This window comes from Oncorhynchus clarkii, chromosome 8, assembly GCF_045791955.1.
Source record: "Oncorhynchus clarkii lewisi isolate Uvic-CL-2024 chromosome 8, UVic_Ocla_1.0, whole genome shotgun sequence".
Lineage (NCBI taxonomy): Eukaryota > Metazoa > Chordata > Actinopteri > Salmoniformes > Salmonidae > Oncorhynchus > Oncorhynchus clarkii.
Window position 1 is genome coordinate 5,953,965 of NC_092154.1, and position 22,139 is coordinate 5,976,103.

Sequence of the window (22,139 nt, forward strand, 5' to 3'; positions counted from 1 at the left end):
TGTTAAACCAGCAGGGTGATGAGGATGCCCTGTTAAACCAGCAGGGTGATGAGGAGGTCCTGCAGGGTGATGAGGAGGCACTGTTAGACCAGCAGGGTGATGAGGAGGTCCTGCAGGGTGATGAGGAGGTCCTGTTAGACCAGCAGGGTGATGAGGAGGTCCTGTTAGACCATCAGGGTGATGAGGAGGCCCTGTTAAACCAGCAGGGTGATGAGGAGGTCCTGTTAAACCAGCAGGGTGATGAGGAGGTCCTGTTAGACCAGCAGGGTGATGAGGAGGTCCTGTTACACCAGCAGGGTGATGAGGAGGTCCTGTTAGACCAGCAGGGTGATAGGGAGGCCAGGGTGATGAGGAGGTCACGATGATGAGGAGGTCCTGTTAAACTGGCAGGGTGACGAGGAGGTCCTGTTAGACCAGCAGGGTGATGAGGAGGTCCTGTTAGACCAGCAGGGTGATGAGGAGGTCCTGTTACACCAGCAGGGTGATGAGGAGGTCATGTTAGACCAGCAGGGTGATGAGGAGGTCCTGTTAAACCAGCAGGGTGATGAGGAGGTCCTGTTAGACCAGCAGGGTGATGAGGAGGTCCTGTTAAACCAGCAGGGTGATGAGGAGGCCAGGGTGATGAGGAGGTCCTGTTAAACCAGCAGGGTGATGAGGAGGTCCTGTTAGACCAGCAGGGTGATGAGGAGGTCCTGTTAAACCAGCAGGTTGATGAGGAGGTCCTGTTAGACCAGCAGGGTGATGAGGAGGTCCTGTTAAACTAGCAGGGTGACGAGGAGGTCCTGTTAAACCAGCAGGGTGATGAGGAGGCCAGGGTGATGAGGAGGTCCTGTTAGACCAGCAGGGTGATGAGGAGGTCCTGTTAGACCAGCAGGGTGATGAGGAGGTCCTGTTAAACCAGCAGGGTGATGAGGAGGTCCTGTTAAACCAGCAGGGTGATGAGGAGGTCCTGTTAAACCACTCGTACTGCCAGTTGTGGCTGCTCCGTGTGATGTATTGGTGTCTCTACCTTCTTGCCCTTTAAGCTGTTATCTGTGCCCAATAATGTTTGTACCATGTTTTGTTCTGCTACCATGTTGTGCTGCTGTCATGTTGTGTTGCTACCATGTTGTTGTCATGTTGTGTTGCTACCATGTTGTGCTGCTACCATGTTGTGTTTTCATGTGTTGCTGCAATGCTGTGTTGTTGTCTTAGGTCTCTCTGTATGTAGTGTTGTGGTGTCTCTCTTGTCGTGATGTGTGTTTTGTCCCATATTTCTATTTAAATGTTTTTATTCCCATCCCCCGTCCCCGCAGGAGGCCTTCTGCCTTTTGGTTGGCCGTCATTGTAAATAATAATTTGTTCTTAGCTGACTTGTTAAATAAAGTTTAATAAAATAAACCAGCATGGTGTGAAGAGGGGTCACCCAGCAGAAGTCAGGAGACAGAAGTTGTGTTTGTACAAAGCTAGGGAACTCCAGGCAGGCAGCTCGCTCAGTAAAAATACTTTATGATTTAGCCTTCTGCCAAGCGGAGCTCAAGGTGAAAAATACACAAGTCCCTCGTGCTCGGGAAAGTCCTCCCCAGAAACACCCAAGTGGAGGCCTGTATTCAATCACTCTCCTTCCCAGGCTTTATTCTGCCCTCCATCTTGGGATAAATATACGACAAAAGCTAGAAAGTCGTATTATTAAAATAAACATTTGTCAACATTATTTGATTAACTTAAAGAAGAATTTAACTTGCCTGAGTTCAAAGCTTCAATATAGAGATGATTGATGATTGTTACCAGTAACTGTCTCACTAGTAAGTGCCAGATTATTGTACCTTGAACTGTCTTGACAGCAAAACGTATCATTTGATTGCTTCCTTGGCTTTGTTTCTTCTGCAAACTATTCTATTCTATTACCAATAATTACGGTGTCCATATTAGGACAGCCTCAGTTTCTCAATGATTGTCCTAATAAGGACACCGTATTGTATATAGAGAGCAATAGAGTCTTACATCCATTTGAACTGAGGCCTGAACTTAGTGAAACCAGAAGACAGTGATACGGTGGAACAAGCCCAGAGTGTAGGGACGTTGCTGTTTTGGTTTCAGGGACAGAGAGTCAGGACCCACAGCCAGAGTGCTGCTCAGCAACAAACAGAGAGTCAGGACCCACAGCCAGAGTGCTGCTCAGCAACAAACAGAGAGTCAGGACCCACAGCCAGAGTGCTGCTCAGCAACAAACGGAGAGTCAGGACCCACAGCCAGAGTGCTGCTCAGCAACAAACAGAGAGTCAGGACCCACAGCCAGAGAGCTGCTCAGCAACAAACAGAGAGTCAGGACCCACAGCCAGAGAGTCAGGACCCACAGCCAGAGTGCTGCTCAGCAACAAACAGAGAGTCAGGACCCACAGCCAGAGTGCTGCTCAGCAACAAACAGAGAGTCAGGACCCACAGCCAGAGAGTCAGGACCCACAGCCAGAGTAATGCTCAGCAACAAACAGAGAGTCAGGACCCACAGCCAGAGAGTCAGGACCCACAGCCAGAGTGCTGCTCAGCAACAAACAGAGAGTCAGGACCCACAGCCAGAGTGCTGCTCGGTGACAAACAGAGAGTCAGGACCCACAGCCAGAGTGCTGCTCAGCAACAAACAGTGAGTCAGGACCCACAGCCAGAGTGCTGCTCGGTGACAAACAGAGAGTCAGGACCCACAGCCAGAGTGCTGCTCAGCAACAAACAGAGAGTCAGGACCCACAGCCAGAGTGCTGCTCAGCAACAAACAGAGAGTCAGGACCCACAGCCAGAGAGCTGCTCAGCAACAAACAGAGAGTCAGGACCCACAGCCAGAGTGCTGCTCAGCAACAAACAGAGAGTCAGGACCCACAGCCAGAGTGCTGCTCAGCAACAAACAGTGAGTCAGGACCCACAGCCAGAGTGCTGCTCGGTGACAAACAGAGAGTCAGGACCCACAGCCAGAGTGCTGCTCAGCAACAAACAGAGAGTCAGGACCCACAGCCAGAGTGCTGCTCAGCAACAAACAGAGAGTCAGGACCCACAGCCAGAGTGCTGCTCAGCAACAAACAGAGAGTCAGGACCCACAGCCAGAGTGCTGCTCAGCAACAAACAGTGAGTCAGGACCCACAGCCAGAGTGCTGCTCGGTGACAAACAGAGAGTCAGGACCCACAGCCAGAGTGCTGCTCAGCAACAAACAGAGAGTCAGGACCCACAGCCAGAGTGCTGCTCAGCAACAAACAGTGAGTCAGGACCCACAGCCAGAGTGCTGCTCGGTGACAAACAGAGAGTCAGGACCCACAGCCAGAGTGCTGCTCAGCAACAAACAGAGAGTCAGGACCCACAGCCAGAGTGCTGCTCAGCAACAAACAGAGAGTCAGGACCCACAGCCAGAGTGCTGCTCAGCAACAAACGGAGAGTCAGGACCCACAGCCAGAGTGCTGCTCAGCAACAAACAGAGAGTCAGGACCCACAGCCAGAGAGCTGCTCAGCAACAAACAGAGAGTCAGGACCCACAGCCAGAGAGTCAGGACCCACAGCCAGAGTGCTGCTCAGCAACAAACAGAGAGTCAGGACCCACAGCCAGAGTGCTGCTCAGCAACAAACAGAGAGTCAGGACCCACAGCCAGAGAGTCAGGACCCACAGCCAGAGTAATGCTCAGCAACAAACAGAGAGTCAGGACCCACAGCCAGAGAGTCAGGACCCACAGCCAGAGTGCTGCTCAGCAACAAACAGAGAGTCAGGACCCACAGCCAGAGTGCTGCTCGGTGACAAACAGAGAGTCAGGACCCACAGCCAGAGTGCTGCTCAGCAACAAACAGTGAGTCAGGACCCACAGCCAGAGTGCTGCTCGGTGACAAACAGAGAGTCAGGACCCACAGCCAGAGTGCTGCTCAGCAACAAACAGAGAGTCAGGACCCACAGCCAGAGTGCTGCTCAGCAACAAACAGAGAGTCAGGACCCACAGCCAGAGAGCTGCTCAGCAACAAACAGAGAGTCAGGACCCACAGCCAGAGTGCTGCTCAGCAACAAACAGAGAGTCAGGACCCACAGCCAGAGTGCTGCTCAGCAACAAACAGTGAGTCAGGACCCACAGCCAGAGTGCTGCTCGGTGACAAACAGAGAGTCAGGACCCACAGCCAGAGTGCTGCTCAGCAACAAACAGAGAGTCAGGACCCACAGCCAGAGTGCTGCTCAGCAACAAACAGAGAGTCAGGACCCACAGCCAGAGTGCTGCTCAGCAACAAACAGAGAGTCAGGACCCACAGCCAGAGTGCTGCTCAGCAACAAACAGTGAGTCAGGACCCACAGCCAGAGAGCTGCTCAGCAACAAACAGAGAGTCAGGACCCACAGCCAGAGAGTCAGGACCCACAGCCAGAGTGCTGCTCAGCAACAAACAGAGAGTCAGGACCCACAGCCAGAGTGCTGCTCAGCAACAAACAGAGAGTCAGGACCCACATCCAGAGAGTCAGGACCCACAGCCAGAGTAATGCTCAGCAACAAACAGAGAGTCAGGACCCACAGCCAGAGAGTCAGGACCCACAGCCAGAGTGCTGCTCAGCAACAAACAGAGAGTCAGGACCCACAGCCAGAGTGCTGCTCGGTGACAAACAGAGAGTCAGGACCCACAGCCAGAGTGCTGCTCAGCAACAAACAGTGAGTCAGGACCCACAGCCAGAGTGCTGCTCGGTGACAAACAGAGAGTCAGGACCCACAGCCAGAGTGCTGCTCAGCAACAAACAGAGAGTCAGGACCCACAGCCAGAGTGCTGCTCAGCAACAAACAGAGAGTCAGGACCCACAGCCAGAGTGCTGCTCAGCAACAAACAGAGAGTCAGGACCCACAGCCAGAGTGCTGCTCAGCAACAAACAGAGAGTCAGGACCCACAGCCAGAGTGCTGCTCAGCAACAAACAGAGAGTCAGGACCCACAGCCAGAGTGCTGCTCAGCAACAAACGGAGAGTCAGGACCCACAGCCAGAGTGCTGCTCAGCAACAAACAGAGAGTCAGGACCCACAGCCAGAGAGCTGCTCAGCAACAAACAGAGAGTCAGGACCCACAGCCAGAGAGTCAGGACCCACAGCCAGAGTGCTGCTCAGCAACAAACAGAGAGTCAGGACCCACAGCCAGAGTGCTGCTCAGCAACAAACAGAGAGTCAGGACCCACAGCCAGAGAGTCAGGACCCACAGCCAGAGTAATGCTCAGCAACAAACAGAGAGTCAGGACCCACAGCCAGAGAGTCAGGACCCACAGCCAGAGTGCTGCTCAGCAACAAACAGAGAGTCAGGACCCACAGCCAGAGTGCTGCTCGGTGACAAACAGAGAGTCAGGACCCACAGCCAGAGTGCTGCTCAGCAACAAACAGTGAGTCAGGACCCACAGCCAGAGTGCTGCTCGGTGACAAACAGAGAGTCAGGACCCACAGCCAGAGTGCTGCTCAGCAACAAACAGAGAGTCAGGACCCACAGCCAGAGTGCTGCACAGCAACAAACAGAGAGTCAGGACCCACAGCCAGAGAGCTGCTCAGCAACAAACAGAGAGTCAGGACCCACAGCCAGAGTGCTGCTCAGCAACAAACAGAGAGTCAGGACCCACAGCCAGAGTGCTGCTCAGCAACAAACAGTGAGTCAGGACCCACAGCCAGAGTGCTGCTCGGTGACAAACAGAGAGTCAGGACCCACAGCCAGAGTGCTGCTCAGCAACAAACAGAGAGTCAGGACCCACAGCCAGAGTGCTGCTCAGCAACAAACAGAGAGTCAGGACCCACAGCCAGAGTGCTGCTCAGCAACAAACAGAGAGTCAGGACCCACAGCCAGAGTGCTGCTCAGCAACAAACAGTGAGTCAGGACCCACAGCCAGAGTGCTGCTCGGTGACAAACAGAGAGTCAGGACCCACAGCCAGAGTGCTGCTCAGCAACAAACAGAGAGTCAGGACCCACAGCCAGAGTGCTGCTCAGCAACAAACAGAGAGTCAGGACCCACAGCCAGAGTGCTGCTCAGCAACAAACAGAGAGTCAGGACCCACAGCCAGAGAGTCAGGACCCACAGCCAGAGTAATGCTCAGCAACAAACAGAGAGTCAGGACCCACAGCCAGAGAGTCAGGACCCACAGCCAGAGTGCTGCTCAGCAACAAACAGAGAGTCAGGACCCACAGCCAGAGTGCTGCTCGGTGACAAACAGAGAGTCAGGACCCACAGCCAGAGTGCTGCTCAGCAACAAACAGTGAATCAGGACCCACAGCCAGAGTGCTGCTCGGTGACAAACAGAGAGTCAGGACCCACAGCCAGAGTGCTGCTCAGCAACAAACAGAGAGTGAGGACCCACAGCCAGAGTGCTGCTCAGCAACAAACAGAGAGTCAGGACCCACAGCCAGAGTGCTGCTCAGCAACAAACAGTGAGTCAGGACCCACAGCCAGAGTGCTGCTCGGTGACAAACAGAGAGTCAGGACCCACAGCCAGAGTGCTGCTCAGCAACAAACAGAGAGTCAGGACCCACAGCCAGAGTGCTGCTCAGCAACAAACAGAGAGTCAGGACCCACAGCCAGAGTGCTGCTCAGCAACAAACAGAGAGTCAGGACCCACAGCCAGAGAGTCAGGACCCACAGCCAGAGTGCTGCTCAGCAACAAACAGAGAGTCAGGACCCACAGCCAGAGAGTCAGGACCCACAGCCAGAGTGCTGCTCAGCAACAAACAGAGAGTCAGGACCCACAGCCAGAGAGTCAGGACCCACAGCCAGAGAGCTGCTCAGCAACAAACAGAGAGTCAGGACCCACAGCCAGAGAGTCAGGACCCACAGCCAGAGTGCTGCTCAGCAACAAACAGAGAGTCAGGACCCACAGCCAGAGAGTCAGGACCCACAGCCAGAGAGTCAGGACCCACAGCCAGAGTAATGCTCAGCAACAAACAGAGAGTCAGGACCCACAGCCAGAGAGTCAGGACCCACAGCCAGAGTGCTGCTCAGCAACAAACAGAGAGTCAGGACCCACAGCCAGAGAGTCAGGACCCACAGCCAGAGTGCTGCTCAGCAACAAACAGAGAGTCAGGACCCACAGCCAGAGAGTCAGGACCCACAGCCAGAGAGTCAGGACCCACAGCCAGAGTAATGCTCAGCAACAAACAGAGAGTCAGGACCCACAGCCAGAGAGTCAGGACCCACAGCCAGAGAGTCAGGACCCACAGCCAGAGTGCTGCTCAGCAACAAACAGAGAGTCAGGACCCACAGCCAGAGAGTCAGGACCCACAGCCAGAGAGTCAGGACCCACAGCCAGAGTAATGCTCAGCAACAAACAGAGAGTCAGGACCCACAGCCAGAGAGTCAGGACCCACAGGCAGAGAGTCAGGACCCACAGCCAGAGTAATGCTCAGCAACAAACAGAGAGTCAGGACCCACAGCCAGAGAGTCAGGACCCACAGCCAGAGTGCTGCTCAGCAACAAACAGAGAGTCAGGACCCACAGCCAGAGAGTCAGGACCCACAGCCAGAGAGTCAGGACCCACAGCCAGAGTGCTGCTCAGCAACAAACAGAGAGTCAGGACCCACAGCCAGAGAGTCAGGACCCACAGCCAGAGAGTCAGGACCCACAGCCAGAGTGCTGCTCAGCAACAAACAGAGAGTCAGGACTAACAGCCAGAGAGTCAGGGCCCACAGCCAGAGTGCTGCTCAGCAACAAACAGAGAGTCAGTACCCACAGCCAGAGAGTCAGGACCCACAGCCAGAGAGCTGCTCAGCAACAAACAGAGAGTCAGGACCCACAGCCAGAGTGCTGCTCGGTGACAAAGAGAGAGTCAGGACCCACAGCCAGAGTGCTGCTCAGCAACAAACAGAGAGTCAGGACTAACAGCCAGAGAGTCAGGACCCACAGCCAGAGTGCTGCTCAGCAACAAACAGAGAGTCAGGACCCACAGCCAGAGTGCTGCTCGGTGACAAACATAGCTTCGGACAACTCATGCTGTCACAATGTTAAATGGAGTGCTACAGAGTGCTAAAATAAGCACAGAAGGAGAGGCTTTTGTTAGCTGTTTACCCCTGTCACACTATTGATCTGAGCCGAGCCAAACTGTCCTGTCCTGTCCTGTCCTGTCCTGTCCTGTCCTAGCTCCAACATACACTCTGGAACCATGATGCCCCAGCTATTCCCCTCATTTGTCTATCAGATGTTGTTGTCGTCTCTGGTGTGGGCAGGGTGTAATGTTGTTGTTGTCTCTGGTGTGGGCAGGGAGTAATGTTGTTGTTGTCTCTGGTGTGGGCAGGGTGTAATGTTGTTGTGGTCTCTGGTGTGGGCAGGGTGTAATGTTGTTGTTGTCTCTGGTGTGGGCAGGGTGTAATGTTGTTGTTGTCTCTGGTGTGGGCAGGGTGTAATGTTGTTGTTGTCTCTGGGTGGGCAGTGTGTAATGTTGTTGTGGTCTCTGGTGTGGGCAGGGTGTAATGTTGTTGTTGTCTCTGGGTGGTCAGGGTGTAATGTTGTTGTTGTGGTCTCTGGGTGGGCAGGGAGTAATGTTGTTGTTGTCTCTTGGTGGGTAGGGTATAATGTTGTTGTGGTCTCTGGGTGGGCAGGGTGTAATGTTGTTGTGGTCTCTGGGTGGGCAGGGTGTAATGTTGTTGTTGTGGTCTCTGGGTGGTCAGGGAGTAATGTTGTTGTGGTCTCTGGGTGGGCAGGGTGTAATGTTGTTGTTGTCTCTGGGTGGTCAGGGTGTAATGTTGTTGTTGTGGTCTCTGGGTGGGCAGGGTGTAATGTTGTTGTGGTCTCTGGGTGGGCAGGGTGTAATGTTGTTGTTGTGGTCTCTGGGTGGGCAAGGTGTAATGTTGTTGTTGTGGTCTCTGGGTGGGCAGGGTGTAATGTTGTTGTTGTCTCTGGGTGGGCAGGGTGTAATGTTGTTGTTGTGGTCTCTGGGTGGGCAGGGTGTAATGTTGTTGTTGTTGTTGTCTCTGGGTGGGCAGGGTGTAATGTTGTTGTTGTGGTCTCTGGGTGGGCAGGGTGTAATGTTGTTGTTGTCTCTGGGTGGGCAGGGTGTAATGTTGTTGTTGTGGTCTCTGGGTGGGCAAGGAGTAATGTTGTTGTTGTGGTCTCTGGGTGGGCAGGGAGTAATGTTGTTGTTGTCTCTATGTGGGAAGAGAGTACTATTCCCTAAGTAGTACACTACTTTAGATCAGAGCGTTATGGACCCTAGTCAGAAGTAGTGCACTGTTTGGGAAATAGGTTAGTTATCGAGCGGTCCAAATAGGACAATGGCATTTGAGAAGCCACAAATATTATTCTCTTTTACAAGAAGGCTTGTTGCCATGGTAATCTGTCCATGCAGCCGGACTTATTCCACAAAGGAGATTTGTTTTTGTTGATGTGTAAAATAATGTTTTTTTTTTCTACCGTGTTTCCCTTCCACCAGGGTCTGTATTTCTCCCAGGTGTGACGAACGATTCCTGTGCTTTCTTCTTCTTCTTTGTTGAGATTTAAAACAGCGCCACCTACTGTACCGGAGTGTGAGGCCAGTCACGGCCGACCTACATTAAATTAATCTTTATTATTCATGTTCCTAAAAAAGGAACAAAAAAATGCACCACCAACTAACCCTACACATAAAATCACCACCGCCATCAACTGTTTTGCAGTAAAATCTCCCAGGTACTTCTCTGCAGCTGCCACCTACACTACAAAAAAACTAATATTTTACTCACTGGGATCCTCTTAGGATCCCCTCACCCTTGACTTCTCTACTTTTTTTTCACTGCCTCAGCATACGACACCTTCTGCACTACTCTGACTCTAGTCACCTCAACCTGCCTCTCTATCTCGCCGAACGCTTCTGATCCCCAGCAACATGGGCACCCCTTACAGTTGACATGAGACACACAACTTTATCCACGGAAACGACACAATCCTCTATGCCATGTCCTCCCGCACACTTCCCACATCTTGGAATCTCCCTCCTACAAAACTGCTGCAACGTGAACGTGGCACCTGAAACACTGCAGTGGATTCGGCACAAAAGCTATAACAGGATAACTGATATATACTAAAATTACTTTGTGAAGTTAAGAGACTTTGACTTGTTTGAGGTACAGCCGCCCAGAGGAAGGTGCGTTTGTTTGAGGTACAGCCGCCCAGAGGAAGATGTGTTTGTTTGAGGTACAGCCGCCCAGAGGAAGGTGCATTTGTTTGAGGTACAGCCACCCAGAGGAAGATGTGTTTGTTTGAGGTACAGCTGCCCAGAGGAAGGTGCGTTTGTTTGAGGTACAGTCGCCCAGAGGAAGATGTGTTTGTTTGAGGTACAGCCGCCCAGAGGAAGGTGCGTTTGTTTGAGGTACAGCCGCCCAGAGGAAGGTGCGTTTGTTTGAGGTACAGCCACCCAGAGGAATATGTGTTTGTTTGAGGTACAGCCGCCCAGAGGAAGGTGCGTTTGTTTGAGGTGCGGACGTCCAGGGTAAGGGGCTGGCTGATCTAACTTGGTTTAAGGACACTGAAATTAACTTGTGAACCGTTACCTCACTGACTCTCATGCATTTCCATTCAAGCCCATCCTCAAAGATCCTGTGGCCTATGTTATTCAGAGCTCTTTGTGTAAACCTATGGTGGTGTAGTCATATCTATAACACCGAGTTTAGTCACAGTCCTCTCAGCCAGAGTGTGACATATTCACAACGCCTCTCAGGGTAGGAATGCTGCTCTAGGATCAGTTCCACTTTAGAGATTATAATGAGTAAGATTATAGGCATGGGGTTTTCCTGGTCCTAGATCAGCACTCCAATCCTGAGATCAAAATCAAATCAAAGTTTATTTGTCACATGTGCTGAATACAACAGGTGTAGTAGACCTCACAGAGAAATGCTGAATACATCAGGTGTAGTAGACCTCACAGTGAAATGCTGAATTCAACAGGTGTAGTAGACCTCACAGTGAAATGTTGAATACAACAGGTGTAGTAGACCTTACAGTGAAATGCTGAATACAACAGGTGTAGTAGACCTCACAGTGAAATGCTGAATACATCAGGTGTAGTAGACCTTACAGTGAAATGCTGAATACAACAGGTGTAGTAGACCTCACAGTGAATTGCTGAATACAACAGGTGTAGTAGACCTCACAGTGAAATGCTGAATTCAACAGGTGTAGTAGACCTCACAGTGAAATGCTGAATACAACAGGTGTAGTAGACCTTACAGTGAAATGCTGAATACAACAGGTGTAGTAGACCTCACAGTGAAATGTTGAATACAACAGGTGTAGTAGACCTCACAGTGAAATGTTGAATACAACAGGTGTAGTAGACCTCACAGTGAAATGCTGAATACAACAGGTGTAGTAGACCTCACAGTGAAATGCTGAATACAACAGGTGTAGTAGACCTTACAGTGAAATGCTGAATACAACAGGTGTAGTAGACCTCACAGTGAAATGCTGAATACAACAGGTGTAGTAGACCTCACAGTGAAATGTTGAATACAACAGGTGTAGTAGACCTCACAGTGAAATGCTGAATACAACAGGTGTAGTAGACCTCACAGTGAAATGCTGAATACAACAGGTGTAGTAGACCTTACAGTGAAATGCTGAATACAACAGGTGTAGTAGACCTTACAGTGAAATGCTGAATACAACAGGTGTAGTAGACCTTACAGTGAAATGCTGAATACAACAGGTGTAGTAGACCTTACAGTGAAATGCTGAATACAACAGGTGTAGTAGACCTTACCGTGAAATGCTGAATACAACAGGTGTAGTAGACCTTACAGTGAAATGCTGAATACAACAGGTGTAGTAGACCTTACAATGAAATGCTGAATACAACAGGTGTAGTAGACCTTACAGTGAAATGCTGAATACAACAGGTGTAGTAGACCTGACAGTGAAATGCTGAATACAACAGGTGTAGTAGACCTTACAGTGAAATGCTGAATACAACAGGTGTAGTAGACCTTACAGTGAAATGCTGAATATAACAGGTGTAGTAGACCTTACAGTGAAATGCTGAATACAACAGGTGTAGTAGACCTCACAGTGAAATGCTGAATACAACAGGTGTAGTAGACCTCACAGTGAAATGCTGAATACAACAGGTGTAGTAGACCTTACCGTGAAATGCTGAATACAACAGGTGTAGTAGACCTTACAGTGAAATGCTGAATACAACAGGTGTAGTAGACCTTACAGTGAAATGCTGAATACAACAGGTGTAGTAGACCTCACAGTGAAATGCTGAATACATCAGGTGTAGTAGACCTCACAGTGAAATGCTGAATTCAACAGGTGTAGTAGACCTCACAGTGAAATGTTGAATACAACAGGTGTAGTAGACCTTACAGTGAAATGCTGAATACAACAGGTGTAGTAGACCTCACAGTGAAATGCTGAATACATCAGGTGTAGTAGACCTTACAGTGAAATGCTGAATACAACAGGTGTAGTAGACCTCACAGTGAAATGCTGAATACAACAGGTGTAGTAGACCTCACAGTGAAATGCTGAATTCAACAGGTGTAGTAGACCTCACAGTGAAATGCTGAATACAACAGGTGTAGTAGACCTTACAGTGAAATGCTGAATACAACAGGTGTAGTAGACCTCACAGTGAAATGTTGAATACAACAGGTGTAGTAGACCTCACAGTGAAATGTTGAATACAACAGGTGTAGTAGACCTCACAGTGAAATGCTGAATACAACAGGTGTAGTAGACCTCACAGTGAAATGCTGAATACAACAGGTGTAGTAGACCTCACAGTGAAATGCTGAATACAACAGGTGTAGTAGACCTTACAGTGAAATGCTGAATACAACAGGTGTAGTAGACCTTACCGTGAAATGCTGAATACAACAGGTGTAGTAGACCTTACATTGAAATGCTGAATACAACAGGTGTAGTAGACCTTACAGTGAAATGCTGAATACAACAGGTGTAGTAGACCTTACAGTGAAATGCTGAATACAACAGGTGTAGTAGACCTTACAGTGAAATGCTGAATAGAACAGGTGTAGTAGACCTTACAGTGAAATGCTGAATACAACAGGTGTAGTAGACCTCACAGTGAAATGCTGAATACAACAGGTGTAGTAGACCTTACAGTGAAATGCTGAATTCAACAGGTGTAGTAGACCTTACAGTGAAATGCTGAATACAACAGGTGTAGTAGACCTCACAGTGAAATGCTGAATACAACAGGTGTAGTAGACCTCAGAGTGAAATGCTGAATACAACAGGTGTAGTAGACCTTCCAGTGAAATGCTGAATACAACAGGTGTAGTAGACCTTCCAGTGAAATGCTGAATACAACAGGTGTAGTAGACCTTACAGTGAAATGCTGAATACAACAGGTGTAGTAGACCTTACAGTGAAATGCTGAATACAACAGGTGTAGTAGACCTTACAGTGAAATGCTGAATACAACAGGTGTAGTAGACCTTACCGTGAAATGCTGAATACAACAGGTGTAGTAGACCTTACAGTGAAATGCTGAATACAACAGGTGTAGTAGACCTTACAGTGAAATGCTGAATACAACAGGTGTAGTAGACCTTACAGTGAAATGCTGAATACAACAGGTGTAGTAGACCTGACAGTGAAATGCTGAATACAACAGGTGTAGTAGACCTTACAGTGAAATGCTGAATACAACAGGTGTAGTAGACCTTACAGTGAAATGCTGAATACAACAGGTGTAGTAGACCTCACAGTGAAATGCCGAATACAACAGGTGTAGTAGACCTTACAGTGAAATGCTGAATACAACAGGTGTAGTAGACCTTACAGTGAAATGCTGAATACAACAGGTGTAGTAGACCTTACAGTGAAATGCTGAATACAACAGGTGTAGTAGACCTCACAATGAAATGCTGAATACAACAGGTGTAGTAGACCTTACAGTGAAATGCTGAATACAACAGGTGTAGTAGATCTCACAGTGAAATGCTGAATACAACAGGTGTAGTAGACCTTACAGTGAAATGCTGAATACAACAGGTGTAGTAGACCTTACAGTGAAATGCTGAATACAACAGGTGTAGTAGACCTTACAGTGAACTGCTGAATACAACAGGTGTAGTAGACCTTACATTGAAATGCTGAATACAACAGGTGTAGTAGACCTTACAGTGAAATGCTGAATACAACAGGTGTAGTAGACCTCACAGTGAAATGCTGAATACAACAGGTGTAGTAGACCTCACAATGAAATGCTGAATACAACAGGTGTAGTAGACCTTACAGTGAAATGCTGAATACAACAGGTGTAGTAGACCTCACAGTGAAATGCTGAATACAACAGGTGTAGTAGACCTCACAGTGAAATGCTGAATACAACAGGTGTAGTAGACCTTACCGTGAAATGCTGAATACAACAGGTGTAGTAGACCTTACAGTGAAATGCTGAATACAACAGGTGTAGTAGACCTTACAGTGAAATGCTGAATACAACAGGTGTAGTAGACCTCACAGTGAAATGCTGAATACATCAGGTGTAGTAGACCTCACAGTGAAATGCTGAATTCAACAGGTGTAGTAGACCTCACAGTGAAATGTTGAATACAACAGGTGTAGTAGACCTTACAGTGAAATACTGAATACAACAGGTGTAGAAGACCTCACAGTGAAATGCTGAATACATCAGGTGTAGTAGACCTTACAGTGAAATGCTGAATACAACAGGTGTAGTAGACCTCACAGTGAAATGCTGAATACAACAGGTGTAGTAGACCTCACAGTGAAATGCTGAATTCAACAGGTGTAGTAGACCTCACAGTGAAATGCTGAATACATCAGGTGTAGTAGACCTTACAGTGAAATGCTGAATACAACAGGTGTAGTAGACCTCACAGTGAAATGCTGAATACAACAGGTGTAGTAGACCTCACAGTGAAATGCTGAATTCAACAGGTGTAGTAGACCTTACAGTGAAATGCTGAATACAACAGGTGTAGTAGACCTCACAGTGAAATGCTGAATACAACAGGTGTAGTAGACCTCACAATGAAATGCTGAATACAACAGGTGTAGTAGACCTCACAGTGAAATGCTGAATACAACAGGTGTAGTAGACCTTACCGTGAAATGCTGAATACAACAGGTGTAGTAGACCTTACAGTGAAATGCTGAATACAACAGGTGTAGTAGACCTTACAGTGAAATGCTGAATACAACAGGTGTAGTAGACCTCACAGTGAAATGCTGAATACATCAGGTGTAGTAGACCTCACAGTGAAATGCTGAATTCAACAGGTGTAGTAGACCTCACAGTGAAATGTTGAATACAACAGGTGTAGTAGACCTTACAGTGAAATGCTGAATACAACAGGTGTAGTAGACCTCACAGTGAAATGCTGAATACATCAGGTGTAGTAGACCTTACAGTGAAATGCTGAATACAACAGGTGTAGTAGACCTCACAGTGAAATGCTGAATACAACAGGTGTAGTAGACCTCACAGTGAAATGCTGAATTCAACAGGTGTAGTAGACCTCACAGTGAAATGCTGAATACAACAGGTGTAGTAGACCTTACAGTGAAATGCTGAATACAACAGGTGTAGTAGACCTCACAGTGAAATGTTGAATACAACAGGTGTAGTAGACCTCACAGTGAAATGTTGAATACAACAGGTGTAGTAGACCTCACAGTGAAATGCTGAATACAACAGGTGTAGTAGACCTCACAGTGAAATGCTGAATACAACAGGTGTAGTAGACCTTACAGTGAAATGCTGAATACAACAGGTGTAGTAGACCTCACAATGAAATGCTGAATACAACAGGTGTAGTAGACCTTACAGTGAAATGCTGAATACAACAGGTGTAGTAGACCTTACAGTGAAATGCTGAATACAACAGGTGTAGTAGACCTTACAGTGAAATGCTGAATACAACAGGTGTAGTAGACCTCACAGTGAAATGCTGAATACAACAGGTGTAGTAGACCTTACAGTGAAATGCTGAATTCAACAGGTGTAGTAGACCTTACAGTGAAATGCTGAATACAACAGGTGTAGTAGACCTCACAGTGAAATGCTGAATATAACAGGTGTAGTAGACCTCACAGTGAAATGCTGAATACAACAGGTGTAGTAGACCTTCCAGTGAAATGCTGAATACAACAGGTGTAGTAGACCTTACAGTGAAATGCTGAATACAACAGGTGTAGTAGACCTTACAGTGAAATGCTGAATACAACAGGTGTAGTAGACCTTACAGTGAAATGCTGAATACAACAGGTGTAGTAGACCTTACAGTGAAATGCTGAATACAACAGGTGTAGTAGACCTTACCGTGAAATGCTGAATACAACAGGTGTAGTAGACCTTACATTGAAATGCTGAATACAACAGGTGTAGTAGACCTTACAGTGAAATGCTGAATACAACAGGTGTAGTAGACCTTACAGTGAAATGCTGAATACAACAGGTGTAGTAGACCTGACAGTGAAATGCTGAATACAACAGGTGTAGTAGACCTTACAGTGAAATGCTGAATACAACAGGTGTAGTAGACCTTACAGTGAAATGCTGAATACATCAGGTGTAGTAGACCTTACAGTGAAATGCTGAATACAACAGGTGTAGTAGACCTTACAGTGAAATGCTGAATACAACAGGTGTAGTAGACCTTACAGTGAAATGCTGAATACAACAGGTGTAGTAGACCTTACAGTGAAATGCTGAATACAACAGGTGTAGTAGACCTTACAGTGAAATGCTGAATACAACAGGTGTAGTAGACCTTACAGTGAAATGCTGAATACAACAGGAGTAGTAGACCTCACAGTGAAATGCTGAATACAACAGGTGTAGTAGACCTCACAGTGAAATGCTGAATACAACAGGTGTAGTAGACCTTACAGTGAAATGCTGAATACAACAGGTGTAGTAGACCTCACAGTGAAATGCTGAATACAACAGGTGTAGTAGACCTCACAGTGAAATGCTGAATACATCAGGTGTAGTAGACCTTACAGTGAAATGCTGAATACAACAGGTGTAGTAGACCTCACAGTGAAATGCTGAATACAACAGGTGTAGTAGACCTCACAGTGAAATGCTGAATTCAACAGGTGTAGTAGACCTCACAGTGAAATGCTGAATACAACAGGTGTAGTAGACCTTACAGTGAAATGCTGAATACAACAGGTGTAGTAGACCTCACAGTGAAATGTTGAATACAACAGGTGTAGTAGACCTCACAGTGAAATGTTGAATACAACAGGTGTAGTAGACCTCACAGTGAAATGCTGAATACAACAGGTGTAGTAGACCTCACAGTGAAATGCTGAATACAACAGGTGTAGTAGACCTCACAGTGAAATGCTGAATACAACAGGTGTAGTAGACCTTACAGTGAAATGCTGAATACAACAGGTGTAGTAGACCTTACCGTGAAATGCTGAATACAACAGGTGTAGTAGACCTTACATTGAAATGCTGAATACAACAGGTGTAGTAGACCTTACAGTGAAATGCTGAATACAACAGGTGTAGTAGACCTTACAGTGAAATGCTGAATACAACAGGTGTAGTAGACCTTACAGTGAAATGCTGAATAGAACAGGTGTAGTAGACCTTACAGTGAAATGCTGAATACAACAGGTGTAGTAGACCTCACAGTGAAATGCTGAATACAACAGGTGTAGTAGACCTTACAGTGAAATGCTGAATTCAACAGGTGTAGTAGACCTTACAGTGAAATGCTGAATACAACAGGTGTAGTAGACCTCACAGTGAAATGCTGAATACAACAGGTGTAGTAGACCTCAGAGTGAAATGCTGAATACAACAGGTGTAGTAGACCTTCCAGTGAAATGCTGAATACAACAGGTGTAGTAGACCTTCCAGTGAAATGCTGAATACAACAGGTGTAGTAGACCTTACAGTGAAATGCTGAATACAACAGGTGTAGTAGACCTTACAGTGAAATGCTGAATACAACAGGTGTAGTAGACCTTACAGTGAAATGCTGAATACAACAGGTGTAGTAGACCTTACCGTGAAATGCTGAATACAACAGGTGTAGTAGACCTTACAGTGAAATGCTGAATACAACAGGTGTAGTAGACCTTACAGTGAAATGCTGAATACAACAGGTGTAGTAGACCTTACAGTGAAATGCTGAATACAACAGGTGTAGTAGACCTGACAGTGAAATGCTGAATACAACAGGTGTAGTAGACCTTACAGTGAAATGCTGAATACAACAGGTGTAGTAGACCTTACAGTGAAATGCTGAATACAACAGGTGTAGTAGACCTCACAGTGAAATGCCGAATACAACAGGTGTAGTAGACCTTACAGTGAAATGCTGAATACAACAGGTGTAGTAGACCTTACAGTGAAATGCTGAATACAACAGGTGTAGTAGACCTTACAGTGAAATGCTGAATACAACAGGTGTAGTAGACCTCACAATGAAATGCTGAATACAACAGGTGTAGTAGACCTTACAGTGAAATGCTGAATACAACAGGTGTAGTAGATCTCACAGTGAAATGCTGAATACAACAGGTGTAGTAGACCTTACAGTGAAATGCTGAATACAACAGGTGTAGTAGACCTTACAGTGAAATGCTGAATACAACAGGTGTAGTAGACCTTACAGTGAACTGCTGAATACAACAGGTGTAGTAGACCTTACATTGAAATGCTGAATACAACAGGTGTAGTAGACCTTACAGTGAAATGCTGAATACAACAGGTGTAGTAGACCTCACAATGAAATGCTGAATACAACAGGTGTAGTAGACCTTACAGTGAAATGCTGAATACAACAGGTGTAGTAGACCTCACAGTGAAATGCTGAATACAACAGGTGTAGTAGACCTTACCGTGAAATGCTGAATACAACAGGTGTAGTAGACCTTACAGTGAAATGCTGAATACAACAGGTGTAGTAGACCTTACAGTGAAATGCTGAATACAACAGGTGTAGTAGACCTCACAGTGAAATGCTGAATACATCAGGTGTAGTAGACCTCACAGTGAAATGCTGAATTCAACAGGTGTAGTAGACCTCACAGTGAAATGTTGAATACAACAGGTGTAGTAGACCTTACAGTGAAATGCTGAATACAACAGGTGTAGTAGACCTCACAGTGAAATGCTGAATACATCAGGTGTAGTAGACCTTACAGTGAAATGCTGAATACAACAGGTGTAGTAGACCTCACAGTGAAATGCTGAATACAACAGGTGTAGTAGACCTCACAGTGAAATGCTGAATTCAACAGGTGTAGTAGACCTCACAGTGAAATGCTGAATACAACAGGTGTAGTAGACCTTACAGTGAAATGCTGAATACAACAGGTGTAGTAGACCTCACAGTGAAATGTTGAATACAACAGGTGTAGTAGACCTCACAGTGAAATGTTGAATACAACAGGTGTAGTAGACCTCACAGTGAAATGCTGAATACAACAGGTGTAGTAGACCTCACAGTGAAATGCTGAATACAACAGGTGTAGTAGACCTCACAGTGAAATGCTGAATACAACAGGTGTAGTAGACCTTACAGTGAAATGCTGAATACAACAGGTGTAGTAGACCTTACCGTGAAATGCTGAATACAACAGGTGTAGTAGACCTTACATTGAAATGCTGAATACAACAGGTGTAGTAGACCTTACAGTGAAATGCTGAATACAACAGGTGTAGTAGACCTTACAGTGAAATGCTGAATACAACAGGTGTAGTAGACCTTACAGTGAAATGCTGAATAGAACAGGTGTAGTAGACCTTACAGTGAAATGCTGAATACAACAGGTGTAGTAGACCTCACAGTGAAATGCTGAATACAACAGGTGTAGTAGACCTTACAGTGAAATGCTGAATTCAACAGGTGTAGTAGACCTTACAGTGAAATGCTGAATACAACAGGTGTAGTAGACCTCACAGTGAAATGCTGAATACAACAGGTGTAGTAGACCTCAGAGTGAAATGCTGAATACAACAGGTGTAGTAGACCTTCCAGTGAAATGCTGAATACAACAGGTGTAGTAGACCTTCCAGTGAAATGCTGAATACAACAGGTGTAGTAGACCTTACAGTGAAATGCTGAATACAACAGGTGTAGTAGACCTTACAGTGAAATGCTGAATACAACAGGTGTAGTAGACCTTACAGTGAAATGCTGAATACAACAGGTGTAGTAGACCTTACCGTGAAATGCTGAATACAACAGGTGTAGTAGACCTTACAGTGAAATGCTGAATACAACAGGTGTAGTAGACCTTACAGTGAAATGCTGAATACAACAGGTGTAGTAGACCTTACAGTGAAATGCTGAATACAACAGGTGTAGTAGACCTGACAGTGAAATGCTGAATACAACAGGTGTAGTAGACCTTACAGTGAAATGCTGAATACAACAGGTGTAGTAGACCTTACAGTGAAATGCTGAATACAACAGGTGTAGTAGACCTCACAGTGAAATGCCGAATACAACAGGTGTAGTAGACCTTACAGTGAAATGCTGAATACAACAGGTGTAGTAGACCTTACAGTGAAATGCTGAATACAACAGGTGTAGTAGACCTTACAGTGAAATGCTGAATACAACAGGTGTAGTAGACCTCACAATGAAATGCTGAATACAACAGGTGTAGTAGACCTTACAGTGAAATGCTGAATACAACAGGTGTAGTAGATCTCACAGTGAAATGCTGAATACAACAGGTGTAGTAGACCTTACAGTGAAATGCTGAATACAACAGGTGTAGTAGACCTTACAGTGAAATGCTGAATACAACAGGTGTAGTAGACCTTACAGTGAACTGCTGAATACAACAGGTGTAGTAGACCTTACATTGAAATGCTGAATACAACAGGTGTAGTAGACCTTACAGTGAAATGCTGAATACAACAGGTGTAGTAGACCTCACAGTGAAATGCTGAATACAACAGGTGTAGTAGACCTCACAATGAAATGCTGAATACAACAGGTGTAGTAGACCTTACAGTGAAATGCTGAATACAACAGGTGTAGTAGACCTCACAGTGAAATGCTGAATACAACAGGTGTAGTAGACCTCACAGTGAAATGCTGAATACAACAGGTGTAGTAGACCTTACCGTGAAATGCTGAATACAACAGGTGTAGTAGACCTTACAGTGAAATGCTGAATACAACAGGTGTAGTAGACCTTACAGTGAAATGCTGAATACAACAGGTGTAGTAGACCTCACAGTGAAATGCTGAATACATCAGGTGTAGTAGACCTCACAGTGAAATGCTGAATTCAACAGGTGTAGTAGACCTCACAGTGAAATGTTGAATACAACAGGTGTAGTAGACCTTACAGTGAAATACTGAATACAACAGGTGTAGAAGACCTCACAGTGAAATGCTGAATACATCAGGTGTAGTAGACCTTACAGTGAAATGCTGAATACAACAGGTGTAGTAGACCTCACAGTGAAATGCTGAATACAACAGGTGTAGTAGACCTCACAGTGAAATGCTGAATTCAACAGGTGTAGTAGACCTCACAGTGAAATGCTGAATACATCAGGTGTAGTAGACCTTACAGTGAAATGCTGAATACAACAGGTGTAGTAGACCTCACAGTGAAATGCTGAATACAACAGGTGTAGTAGACCTCACAGTGAAATGCTGAATTCAACAGGTGTAGTAGACCTTACAGTGAAATGCTGAATACAACAGGTGTAGTAGACCTCACAGTGAAATGCTGAATACAACAGGTGTAGTAGACCTCACAATGAAATGCTGAATACAACAGGTGTAGTAGACCTCACAGTGAAATGCTGAATACAACAGGTGTAGTAGACCTTACCGTGAAATGCTGAATACAACAGGTGTAGTAGACCTTACAGTGAAATGCTGAATACAACAGGTGTAGTAGACCTTACAGTGAAATGCTGAATACAACAGGTGTAGTAGACCTCACAGTGAAATGCTGAATACATCAGGTGTAGTAGACCTCACAGTGAAATGCTGAATTCAACAGGTGTAGTAGACCTCACAGTGAAATGTTGAATACAACAGGTGTAGTAGACCTTACAGTGAAATGCTGAATACAACAGGTGTAGTAGACCTCACAGTGAAATGCTGAATACATCAGGTGTAGTAGACCTTACAGTGAAATGCTGAATACAACAGGTGTAGTAGACCTCACAGTGAAATGCTGAATACAACAGGTGTAGTAGACCTCACAGTGAAATGCTGAATTCA